This window comes from Podarcis erhardii (assembly GCF_964252035.2).
Source record: "Podarcis erhardii genome assembly, chromosome: 13".
In the NCBI taxonomy this organism is placed as follows: domain Eukaryota; kingdom Metazoa; phylum Chordata; class Lepidosauria; order Squamata; family Lacertidae; genus Podarcis; species Podarcis erhardii.
Genome location: NC_138502.1, coordinates 31,648,584 through 31,660,529, shown reverse-complemented (window position 1 = coordinate 31,660,529; position 11,946 = coordinate 31,648,584). Strand labels below are relative to the sequence as shown.

The 11,946-nt window shown below is 45.0% G+C and overlaps 1 protein-coding gene across 2 annotated transcripts in view; it reads left to right on the top strand.

Moving 5' to 3' along the window:
• The first annotated feature begins 196 nt into the window (after positions 1–196).
• The window catches only part of SP6 (Sp6 transcription factor), a 96,542-nt gene continuing 84,792 nt past the window's right edge, over positions 197–11,946 (top strand). Inside the window, exons 1-2 of one of the 2 annotated variants that reach the window (XM_081838136.1) lie at positions 197–559; positions 1,953–2,031. The gene's annotated coding sequence lies outside the window, so the exon portion shown is untranslated. Of the gene's footprint in view, positions 564–1,952; positions 2,032–11,946 lie in introns of both variants that reach the window. The other variant, XM_081838137.1, reaches the window with a different exon arrangement.

The following is an 11,946-nucleotide window of genomic DNA, read 5'->3' as shown; positions in this document are numbered from 1 at the left end:
ACAGGCAAAGGACCCGCGAGGAAGAAGAGAGAAGAGAAACACATCCACACAGAGGCCTTAATCAAGGAGGGGTGGGCTTTATTTTTTGGGAAGTCTGATTGGTCAAGGGATGGAAGAGTGGCTTCACAGGAGGCCAATAGGAAAACTGGAGTGATTCCTCCGCTACATCTTTTTACCAGCGTTTGGGTACTATACCTGAACTGGCTCCTCACCAGAGGCGGCTGCATTTGGGGCACCTGCAGAAGCTGCGGCGGCCCTAGAAGAGAGGCGGCGACTGAAGACCAAGACCCAGTTTTTTCTGTTACTTAAAGCAGTTGCAAACAAAACGGTTTCCAAGCTCATCTTTGCCATCTTGGAAGCTGGAGACATTTTGATTTATGTTTTGATTCATGAAAATGGGAGGCCGGGGGACTCCTCGGTCTTTGGTAGCGCACAGCGTCCGCCACGACAGCAGCGGCTTGTCTTCCAAATCATGTAAATGGCATCAGCATTTATGGATTAGGCAGGCAGCCAGGCAGGCAGGCAGAGAGCCCGACAGCAGGTGGAGCCAGAACCAAAGGCAGGTAGAAATAGCTGAAGTCCAGTTTTGTCCCCATCCCTCCTGCCTGCTAAGTTGAGGGTCGAATTCAAAAATTTCCACTGGAAAAACCGTTATGTCCCTGTGGAGATGGCAGTACAGTGGTACCTCGGCTTACATACGCTTCAGGTTACATACGCTTCAGGTTACAGACTCCACTAACCCAGAAATAGTACCTCTGGTTAACAACTTTACCTCAGGATGAGAACAGAAATCGTGCTCCGGTGGCGCGGTGGCAACAGGAGGCCCCATTAACTAAAGTGGTGCTTCAGGTTAAGAACAGTTTCAGGTTAAGAACGGACCTCTGGAACGAATTAAGTACTTAACCCGAGGTACCACTGTATTGAGTCAGTGGCTCATGTGCTTCTGGCTTGCACTCTTTATAAAAAAAGTTTTGAGCAGTGAGGTTATCACCCCTCTACTATTGTCCATGTGGGTCGCTCAATCATTCCTGCAATTATCTCCTTTGTTTTAGAAGATCAAGGTGATCAGGTGACAGCCAAAACAGCAAGGTTTTTAGCGGGGGGCAATTAGAATAAGATCTCTTATTTGGTTATTGATGTAAACCCCCCAAATGTATTTTCTATAGTTAAGTTTTTACCTCTTATCTTCAGCACATTTTATTTTATTGGTATGGCTAGTGGCTGATGCAAATACAGATTCTTTTGATTCTGCTAAGTTTTCCAAGGACAACACGGAGTTGAGGAGGAAGAACCTGACAGGCAGGGTCTCCCCCCCACACCAACCCTGGACTGGATGTAAGGCAGGCAGGTAGAGGCAGCCTGAAGTTGGTGGGGCAGTGCCCCCACTTGCCCTAATACAGTGGTGGCCAAACTCAGCCCTCCAAATGCTTTGGGACTACAACTCCCACCATCCCTAGCTAACAGAACCAATGGTCAGGGATGATGGGAATTGTAGTCCCAAAACGTCTGGAGGTCTGAGTTTGGCCACCACTGCCGTAATGGATTACCCTGTACTGCCTACACGAGGGCATTTCAATCTACTAGGCCACTCTACTCAGTATTTTTAGGTGGCGACATTCATTCATTCAGTTTATATCCCGACCTTTCTCCGAAGCCCACTTTAAACTCTTACTTGTTCCTTTGAAGCTCCACCCTTACCCACTCCCCACCTGAAAGCTACTGAGAGATCAAGGAAAACCAAAGGATCATCATGTTTCCCTCCCCTTATGGTTTTGATCTATGGGCTACTTTTAAAATGAGGCTGCATTTTAAATTGCATTTTAACCTGTATTTTAAATTGGTCCCCCCCCCATTATGTTTTTACTGTAATTTTACTGGTGTTAGCCACCCTGAGCCCGGCTCTGGCCGGGGAGGGCGGAGTATAAATATTTATTATTATTATTATTATACAGGACCAGCAAGGCTGTTTCGTTTCCAAAGCCAGGCCTGAAGCCCACTTGAAATAGATCTACAGAATGGTTTTATCCAACAGTGAGTATGCCTCACCTGATATCCCCACATCAAAAACACAACCTGTACAGCAAAGGCAAGCATTTATTTCGCACCAATTTGCCTTGCCACTTCAGGCATTCAGAAACTTCTAGGCTTCAATATGCTTTACAACTCTAGGGGGCACCAAATGCTTTTGATTACAATGCAGGCCAGCATCTGCTCAGATGTCCTACAACATATTCTAGATTTAGCAATTGGTAGCATTTGGTAGCGATTGCAACCAGGACCTATCGTAGCATGGTTCAGGCTTCCAGCTTCTCCATTCCACCCATCCTCCAGCTTTCTGCTCCCTCCTCAGTAGCCACTTAGCACTGTGGCCAGTCTTTGCTCGTCTGTTGTGGGTTGGGTCCCTGGCTCCAAATACACTACCTTTTCCTCCAAGGAGCTCAAGATGGTGTACATGGTTCTCCCCTCTCCATTTTATCCTCACAATAACCCTGTGAGGTAGGTTAGGCTGAGAGGCAGTGCCTGGGAGCACCCAGTGAGCTTCATGGCTGAGTGAGGATTCAAACACTGGTCTTCCAGGTTGTAGCCTTAACACTCTAACAATTGCTCCATGCTGGCACTCGTCTGCTGACATTTCCCTCTTATGTGTGGGTGGTGCTGTTTTGGCAACATAAGCGACGACAATAAACACCTGGCATCAGAAACGGAGGGAATGCTTATCAACACTGGACAGCTCAAAAAGCAAAATCTGGAAAGTCAAAGAAGGCTGTAGTGCTGAGTCTTCAATTTTCTCCCCCCCCCCCACTACAATTCCCATCATCCCTGACCGCTGGTCTTGCTAGCTAGGGATGATGGGATTTGTAGTCCAAAAACAGCTGGAGACCCAAGTTTGGGGAACACTGCTAGAGTAAACCAGAGGGAGTTCAACCTGTGGAAAATACTCTACAAATGACTTAGCATTTGTAGACAACAGCCAGCCCTGTGCCTCGTGGGTGTTCATGCCTCATTTAAAGCACATGACTTCACTCAAAGAAGCCTGAGAACTATTCTTTACCCCTCACAGAGCTATGATTCCCAGCAGCCTTCAGTTCCCATGCTTCTTTGCAGGAAGCCATGTGTTTTAAATGCATGGTATGTACACAGCTAGTTCTCAAGAGGGTTTGAAAATCGAGGCTCTTGCAATGCATCGTGAACAGCAGCAGTTATGGTCTCTTAGTATAAAGCCTATGCATTCAGTTTGGTCTTTAAAGGAGACTCTTGAAGCAATACGATAGTCATCGTCAAATATGTGATGGGCTGCCTGTCGCAAAGAAGACTGGGCAAATTGGTTTTCTGTTGGTACGTTTCATTCTTAAACCCCTCTTTAGTCTGTTGTATGAGTAGAAGGGCCTTAAATGGCTTTTTAAATACAGTGGTACCTTGGTTCTCAAACTTAATCTGTTCTGGGATTCTGTAAGACTCCCAAAACCATTCGAAAACCAAGGCACGGCTTCCGATTGGCTGCAGGAGTTTCCTGTACTCAAGCGGAAGCAGCATCGGATGTTCGTTTTCTGAAAAACGTTCACAATCCGGAACACTTACTTCCAGGTTTGCGGCATTCAGGAGCCAGTTTGTTTGACAACTAAGCCGTTCGGGAACCAAGGTACCACTGTAATGATTAAAAGTTATCAGCAGTTATAGGTGTACCTCTGACTATCTGGAGACAGACTGCAAAAGCACACCATCATCTCTATGCCCAGCTTCCAGAGCCCCCTGGCTGGCGACTGTTGGAAACAGGGCTAGATTAGATGGGCCTTGATATCACTCCCTCTAATACCAGACTCAGATGATGAGTGCCAATAGCACAAGTACCAAATGGAATGAATGGGAAATTAGAGGGATATATAAGCAAGCCATAAAATGCTGAGTGTCCGTTGAAAAATAATGGATTTGTTTTTTTTTGGGGGGGGTGAGTCCGGAATCTAGACGTGTGTGGCAGGTGAGCTGAGGATTCACTGCAGCATTTTGTTGCAGGTCGCAGTTGTGATTCAGAAAAGCAATTGTGCGTTCTCACACAGGCAGATTATACATTTGAAGGGAGACTGTAAATTCATTTGAACATCAAAACCCAAATGTAATCTTTGAACCATTGGGATTTTGAGAGTCTATGTGCAAATATTGATGAGAATTTTCCTCCTCTCGTTTGCTTCCCCTTTACGTTAGGGGTGTGTATGTGAAACCAGGGCATCATCAAACCCGGAAAGGGCACTGACAAGCGTGGCTTCACTGAGAATCTTTTTCCCTTTTATAGTCTCTGAGATGCTTCAGTTGCTCTTTCATGTAGACCACAGAGCGTTGCTGAGAGTTTACTAAGAATCTTTGATCTGCCTTTAAACAAAAAGAGGAGTCAATGGTTGGGTGCCTTTTCTTTTTTTACAAACCTACCGCTCTCCCTCTCCTCCCCGCTTCACAATCTGTATTAGAAAACACTAAGCGAGTTGTGGCTTGCTCCGAAGCTATGAGGTTGAGAGATAGGTTGCATTGCGGAGATGACAAAGACCCTGTTGTGGGGCCAGCCAGGTACAAGGGTTTAAAGTACAGGTGGAAAGGTCTGTCAGTTTCCATTTCCCTCAGTCCCTCATTTCTCCAATCTTAAATTCAGTTCACCACATTTATTTACATGTTGCCTTTATATATACCATCATTTCATGGTGGCTTAAATTTTTTTGATTTTTTTAAAAGTCATCATTAAAAATCCATCCTAATTTTTTTAAAAGTCATCATTAAAAATCCATCCTAATATTTCTCCTTATATGCAGTTTTGCAGCCTAATGAACACATTTCGGCAAGCAATTTCCTTTAATTAATGCACTTCTGTACCCTTTTTTAAAACCTGCATTGCATGCAAAATTCTAAGTGTGCATTTCAAAGGATAGCTAGATTTCAGTTCATATCTTGTTGCATGCCGTGCAATTTAGGACTGAATTTCTTCCCATCCCCGAAGTTGTTTACATATTTTGTGTCAGGGTAGACACGTATTCTTTGGAAAGCTCAAGAGTTTTCAAAAGAATACTCTCCATGCACTTACCTGAAATTGCTAGATTTGGAAAATATACTAATAAGGCTGCATGTACATTTCACGTTTAAAGCATATTCAAAGCACATTCTTTCCCTCAAAGTATTCTGAGCACTGTCATTTACACTTCACGGAGTTACAGTTTCCAGCAACCCTTGACAAACCACAGTGCCCAGAATTTGCTGGTGGGGAGTGTATGTATGTATGATTCGAATGTACTTTACAGGTACTCAGCCTACTGCAAAGAGACAAGGCAAAATAAAGCGGAGGCTTCAGGCCTAGTTCCACAGTATGGGGTTGGCAGAATGCATCGACTCCCGCATTTCTCTCCCTGGAAATATTTGGCGAAAGAAAGAGGAGATGTGGTAGCATCATCGCCTCCCCTGTTTCACCAGCCCAGCTTCACTTTATTAGCTGCAGTTTGCAGGAGGTGGGGGAATGACGATGTCCTGTTGCCACATGTTCCTTCTACCCAAACATTTTCAGACAGGCGTCTTTACCTTTTGTGTGCAAACCATGTGACCTGCCACTGAATTTCAGCTCTTTCATGAGGGTCTATGGCAATTTACACCCTTGCAATAGATAATGGGAGCTGAGGTTGAGTGCCCTCCCAGTTTCTGTATCTGTCCCTTGCAGTGTTGTTTTTTTCAGCTGGAGCTCAGTTCCGGCACCTCTCACATGGGCGCCATTGCAGGCTGACACTCCCCATACCCGTTTCTTGCCTTTGCGTACTTCTGAGAAGCCTAAAACGAACATTTCAAGTCAAAATGGAAGCTATCCAGCGTTTGTGTGTCTACACTTTTTTAAGATCTATGACTGAAATATACTCGGAGTTGAGGGTGGATTTCATGCTCTTTATTCAGCTCATAGTGGTGAGGAAGAATGGAAGTTCCCTCACAATATCTGCTTAATATACATTATTTACACAATGGGCTGCATGTGATTGGCTAATTCCGGGATTCTCCTGTAGGCCAATCAGGTTGTGGATTCACTTCCACCTGGAGCTGGATTGGGTGGCTCCTGCAGACCAATCATACTGCTGTATTGTTCTAGGACCAATCAGACTGCTGCATTTTGGATCCTATTCAACTCAGTGCATAACAATGAATCTACTTTGCTCCTACCCACGATTGGTTAAGCTAAGCTAAGCTACGGTAATTCATATTTCCTTTTCTTCCATCCATCTCCCGTGTAGTGGTGGCAGGATTTAAGCTTTCCTACCAGGCCTCTACCGTTGCACACATGCACATTTGCACAAGAGCCCTTCCAGGCTGCCCATGCCATCTGCCTGAATGTCAGAGAACAAGGGAGGAGAGAACATTGATTTGACCTGCACCAGAACCAGGGGTGACCCCCAAACCAGCTAGGCAGACAGCTTGCCATAATGTTTAGTACCTCCGCAGGCAGTGAACATGGCTGCTGTGAAACCGGCATCTGTTCAGGGTTGCCCCGAGTCATAGAATCATAAAATTGTAGAGTTGGAAGGGACCCCAAGGGCAATCTAGTCTAACCCCCCTGCAATGCAGGAATCTCAGCTAAAGCATCCATGACAGATGGCCATCCAGCCTCTGCTTAATAACCTCCAAGGAGGGAGAGTCCACAAACTCCCTGAGGGAGTCCATTCCACTGTTAAACAGCGATTACTTTCAGAAAGCTTTTCCTGATGTTTAGTCGGAATTTCCTTTCTTGTCACTTGAAGCCATTAATTCGAGTCCTACCCTCCAGAGCAGGAGAAAACAAGCTTGTTCCCTCTTCCATGTGACAGCCCTTGAGATATTTGAAGAGGGTGGCTTACTCTAACAACGTCATGGTGAGTTCCAGCACCTATTTTTCCTGGAGGAAAAAGCACAGCTGGAATGTATTCTTGAACTCTGACAATGGCTCTAGCTTGCTTGGGTAGAAGAGGGGTGTGTGAGTACGTGTAGAAACTAGCCTACTGTAGAAAGGCAAAATTTACACTCATTGCTGCCCCGGCCCCACCCACCACTGGCATAAGGGAATGTGGCCCTTGCATTGACAAAAATTCCCCCCTCTGCTCAGCAGAGTTCTGCAAAGTCCCCGTGAAATTACTGGGTGCAAGAGCATCAAGACCACTTCACACTACATGGGGATGTTCTTCATAGAAATATGGTCGCATCCATCCTATACCTTTAATCACTCTTCTCCCACTTTCATTATCATGGCTCCCCCCCACAAAATCCTGGGAGCCAGGGCCGGATCAAGACATTTTGGTGCCTGAGGTAAATCACAAAATTCCACCCCCTGCCAGGGAAGAAGGGGTGAGTGAGGTTCTGCATCAGGAACAAGGGGGTAATAAAAATTAACATCTGGAGGGAGGAGGGTAGGAGGAAACCAGAGGCGGCCCCCTCACCTTGCCTCATGGAGCTGTAGTTTGTTAAGGGCCTTGTAGCTCTGTGAGGTGTCTCCCCTCACAACTCTCAGCGCCCTTCACAAACCACATTGGCCCCCAGAGTTCCTTGGGAGCAGCAATGACTGCTAAAGAGATGTAAAAGTGCTTTAAATTGTATACTGTGGATGCCACCTGAGTAAAGGAACATCGCTTGAGAAGAGCGTTGTCTGTTTTGCAAGGTGTACAGGAGTCAGGAAAATGTGTCACAGTGGAAATACTAACATTCATGCCACACTGGTGAACTTGCACTTTCTTTAAAAAAAACACAGGTGCTTGAATAGGAAAACAGTTCAAATGTGGCACCGTATTGTGGGCTGAACAGGGGCAGATTAAGGTTTCTCCCCCTCCCCAAGCTGGGGAAATACCTGGATTCAAAGGTTCCTGAGCCACAGCACCTGGAGGAGGGTTAAGCAAAAGGGGCCTTTGAAATAGTTACATCTCCCACCACCACCTGCCCACATCCTTCCTCTTCTGCATTTAAGAACAACATGGGAGGGCTATTATATATGGGCCTAGAAAACAGAGGGGAGTTCCACTGCTGACGGTTCGTTGTAGGGTGGGATTGGACATGCACCAAAAGTGAAATATCTCCTAAAGACCCTTTTGGCCCCCGAATACTTTCGGAGAAGTCCAGGAGGGATACATTCCTCATCCTCTGCTTGTTGCACAAGGGGCTATAAATTTGACCCCACCCACAGAGCTGCCAACCCTTTGCCTCTCCCTTTCTCCTTCCCGAGGGGGAGGAAGTCGCATGGGCAATAAATCTTCTCCAGTGCCCCGAAGGCAAGGCAGAGGTTCGTTGGAATCGCAGAGCAGAGAATATGCTACAGGCTGAAGCCAGTTTAACTGTCTCCCCTTCTTTCTGGGGAATTCGGGGGCTGTATATCCTTTAAGGCGGGGCCCAACAGATATCCGAAACGAGGTTCAGAACTTTCACAATATACAGTTCCCAATAAGTTTGTGGTGTATATATTATATGCCTTGAGATGAGCAGCATAGAAAGTGTGTAGACCTAAATTCAGGTCTTGCACCTTAAATTTCTTGTTTGTTTATTAAAATTTATATACCATCCTTCATCACGAGATTAAAAACACAATATAAAAAAGCACAAATAAATACTTAAAACAGAAACAACAAAACACATTAAAACAAGGCTTCCACCCAAAGAATCGTGGGAACTGTAGTTTGCTGGAAATTGTAACTGTGATGGATAAACTAGAGTTCCCAGGGTTCTTTTGGGGTGGGGGGAGAAGCCATGCACTTTAAATGTACTCTAAATATATGATGCGCACATTGCCTTGATCTGAGACAGGAGGCTCACCAGAGCTTAGCTCCAGAACTTGTTTTATATACAGTACTGTACATGTTTTATATACATGTGAAACTGTCTTATATCTGCGGGCATTATTAGAGGCTTGCCCAGGGGACCCAAGCCTCAGATCTTTGGGAACCGGCCCTGGCTCTCCTGCCCCTTTCCCTCTCCTAAAAAAAATAATTATTATTTTTTTAATTAGTTCGCTTACAGGACAGATGGGTGAACTGCAAAACGCAGTGCTGGCGAAACCCCAGCTACCCATCATTTAATTAGCCAAGAGGCTAATACATATGAAAAAGCATTTGCAAATTGTGTGCAGATTTGTCTCAAGACCTTAAGTAATTAGCAAAGCCTGCTTATACCATCAGATCATTTGGTCAATCTACATTTAAAGCATATTCCCCACCCCCACACAAGAACCCCGGGAACTGTAGTTTGGTATGGGTGAATGGAATTTTAGCTCTGTGAGGAGCAAACTACAGTTCCCGACATACACATATTAGCTCAGTATTGTATCCAGGATTTCAGACTGGAGTGTTGATGGTCATTTTCTAAACATAAAGAGTTATGCAAGTTTAATTTGTCCTGGATTGCTGAACAGGGATTCATATTAAATATTGAATCTGGCCTTCCCAGCATCCAGTGCTTACTTTTCTGGCAGAAGGGCTGCAATCCTAATCCCATTTACCTTGGAGTGAACCTCATTGTATTCAATGGGACTTACTTCTTAGTAAACATGGTCAGGATTATGCTGTTTTAAGTAGATATATGATTATATTGTTAATTCCCTCTCCCTCTCTCCCCCCAATCCTGATTTTAAAAACAATTAGGTAGGGCTTACTTAGATGTTACTGCTGTTATTTGGAAGGAAACTAATATTTATTTTTTAAAAAATAGTTCTGCACTAACCAACTGGTTTTGATAATGAATTATTATACAGAGTGTTAGATAGCTTTTCGTTTTCTTTTGCTATTTTGCTGTAAATTATCAGAATAGAGGGAGCTACATTTCTAGCTTGTGCACTTTTACTTTTCTTTACATGAGTGGCACTGCAGTATATATTTGTATCTTGCCTCTCCCACCGGGACCTGAAGGCTGTGCAAATGGGTTTCCCTTCTCCCAACGACAGCCCAGTGAAGTGTGCTCGGCTGAGAGATGATAGAGCAAATACTAAATCTGTAAAACTGCACATATTTTGTTGTTGTTTGTTTTCATTTATCAGGGTTGTCAAACCCTTTTTTGGGTGGTGGTGGTATTTTGCTGTAAGAATCGGGGCTAAAAAATGTTGCAGTTAAACCAAGAGGAGCTGATTGTCTGGCATTCTTTAGAAGGGCGGCATTATAGATTTGCATTCTGTTTTTCCTCCAGAGAGATCAAGGCTGTGTATGTTACCCTCCCCCTTTTTATATTTGCAACAGCCCTGTAAGGTAGGCTCGGCTAAATTAATATATGCAGAAGTTCTTGCCAATAGATTGCAGGGCAGCGGGTGTCAATCCTCACACATTGTACATAGCCCAGGAAATCCTGTCACCATCCCTGCACAGACTGCATTTCTCTTACCATTGAGTAACTGGCCATAGCATCTAGCGTTAAAGGTGTCCCTCTCCTCTCGAAGGCGCAAGTTGCCCAAGCAAATAGCCAGAGATGGCCATCATTTCGGATACATATAATTCTGAAGGGGGCAGGGGGGAGGGGGGAGGGAAATCAACACACAAAATACACCATTCAGTACAGTGCTGTTGTTAAAAGCTGGGTATTCCTTCAAACAACAGAACGAGAAAGTTTCAAGAAGAACTAGGATTGCGTACAAAGTCTTGGAGAGAACAGATCCCTGGCCATTTGGGGGCTCTTAATTTTGCCTGCAAAAGAGAACAAAGAACAGCCAGCAGAGGCCGCTGTTAGCCCTTCTGGGTACTGGTGGTCTCTTAGATGGTCACCAGTTGTACATATGGTTTAAGAGTAATTTCAGTGTGACATGATCAAACCCTCTTGCCAGCTCATTCTTCCCGTGATTAAGCACAGATTAGCCACTGAGCCGTCACAGGAAATTGAAATCTCACCCCTTTAGAGCCAATAGGGCCAGCCTGGGATTCCCACCCCCACTTTTCTTTGCACTGAAAACTATTGAGAGATTAGTTTTCCTGCCTCAAGGAGAACAATTTTAAAGCCTTAGTTTGCTTCATTGAATCTAAGACTTTTCACACACTCATTTAAAGCATGTTCCCCACCCCCAAATAATTTATTAAGGGTGCTGAGAATTGTAGTTCAGTGAGGTTCAAACTGCAGTTCCCAGGATTTGGGTGGGTGTGCTTTGAACGTACGATGTGCATGCAGGCCTACTTTGCGTTATTGAAACTAAGCTTGAGAGATTCACTATACTCAAGCTGTCCCCTTGAGTCCATAATGAACCCAGTCCCATACCATCAGTTGAGTATCTTTGGAACCAAACTGCTGCTGTTCTGTCATCTCTCCCCACCCTGCTTTCCATGGGCTCACCCATAAAAAGCCAGGCAACCTCATGCACCCTGCCCGTTTGCGTTTTGTACATGGCGTCTCTTATTAATAAGCTCTCTCCTTACCGGGCAGTGCGGTGTGTGCTTGGCTGAACAGGGCTGGCCCTGCAAATCTCGGGCTGGCTATAAATATTTCCCGAGTCTTTAATTGCAGTAAATTATCAAATTACATGGGAGACTCAGCTGGCTCTCAGGCCAGACGAGAGTCATTGCATCTCTGAAATAATTGTCGGGGAGTGGGACACGCAGCCTACTGTGTGGCTGCGTACACACCTGAAATGGTGATATTTTTGCTCTATCCAAGGTGTACCCCAGGCAGAAATGTTGCGAGGGAGAAGCCCAGTGTTCACTGCAGGGAGAGAATTGTATCGCCAGTGCAAAATGTGAAAATTGTAAGTGCTGCTAACTAGCGGAAGCTGGTCTATTAGAGCAAATGGAACACTGCTCCATCAACCTCAGTCTGCCCTCAGCCAGACCCCACCTGCCTTCCTACAGTATGGTTGCCAGATGTCCCCATTTCCCAGGGACAGTCCCTGGATTTACAAATCTGTCCCCAGACAAAATCCGTCCCCGGAATGTCCCCGGATTTCATTTAATGTCCCCAGATTTATATTTTAAGTGTTGTAGATTTATTAGTAGGGAATGAATGTTGTGT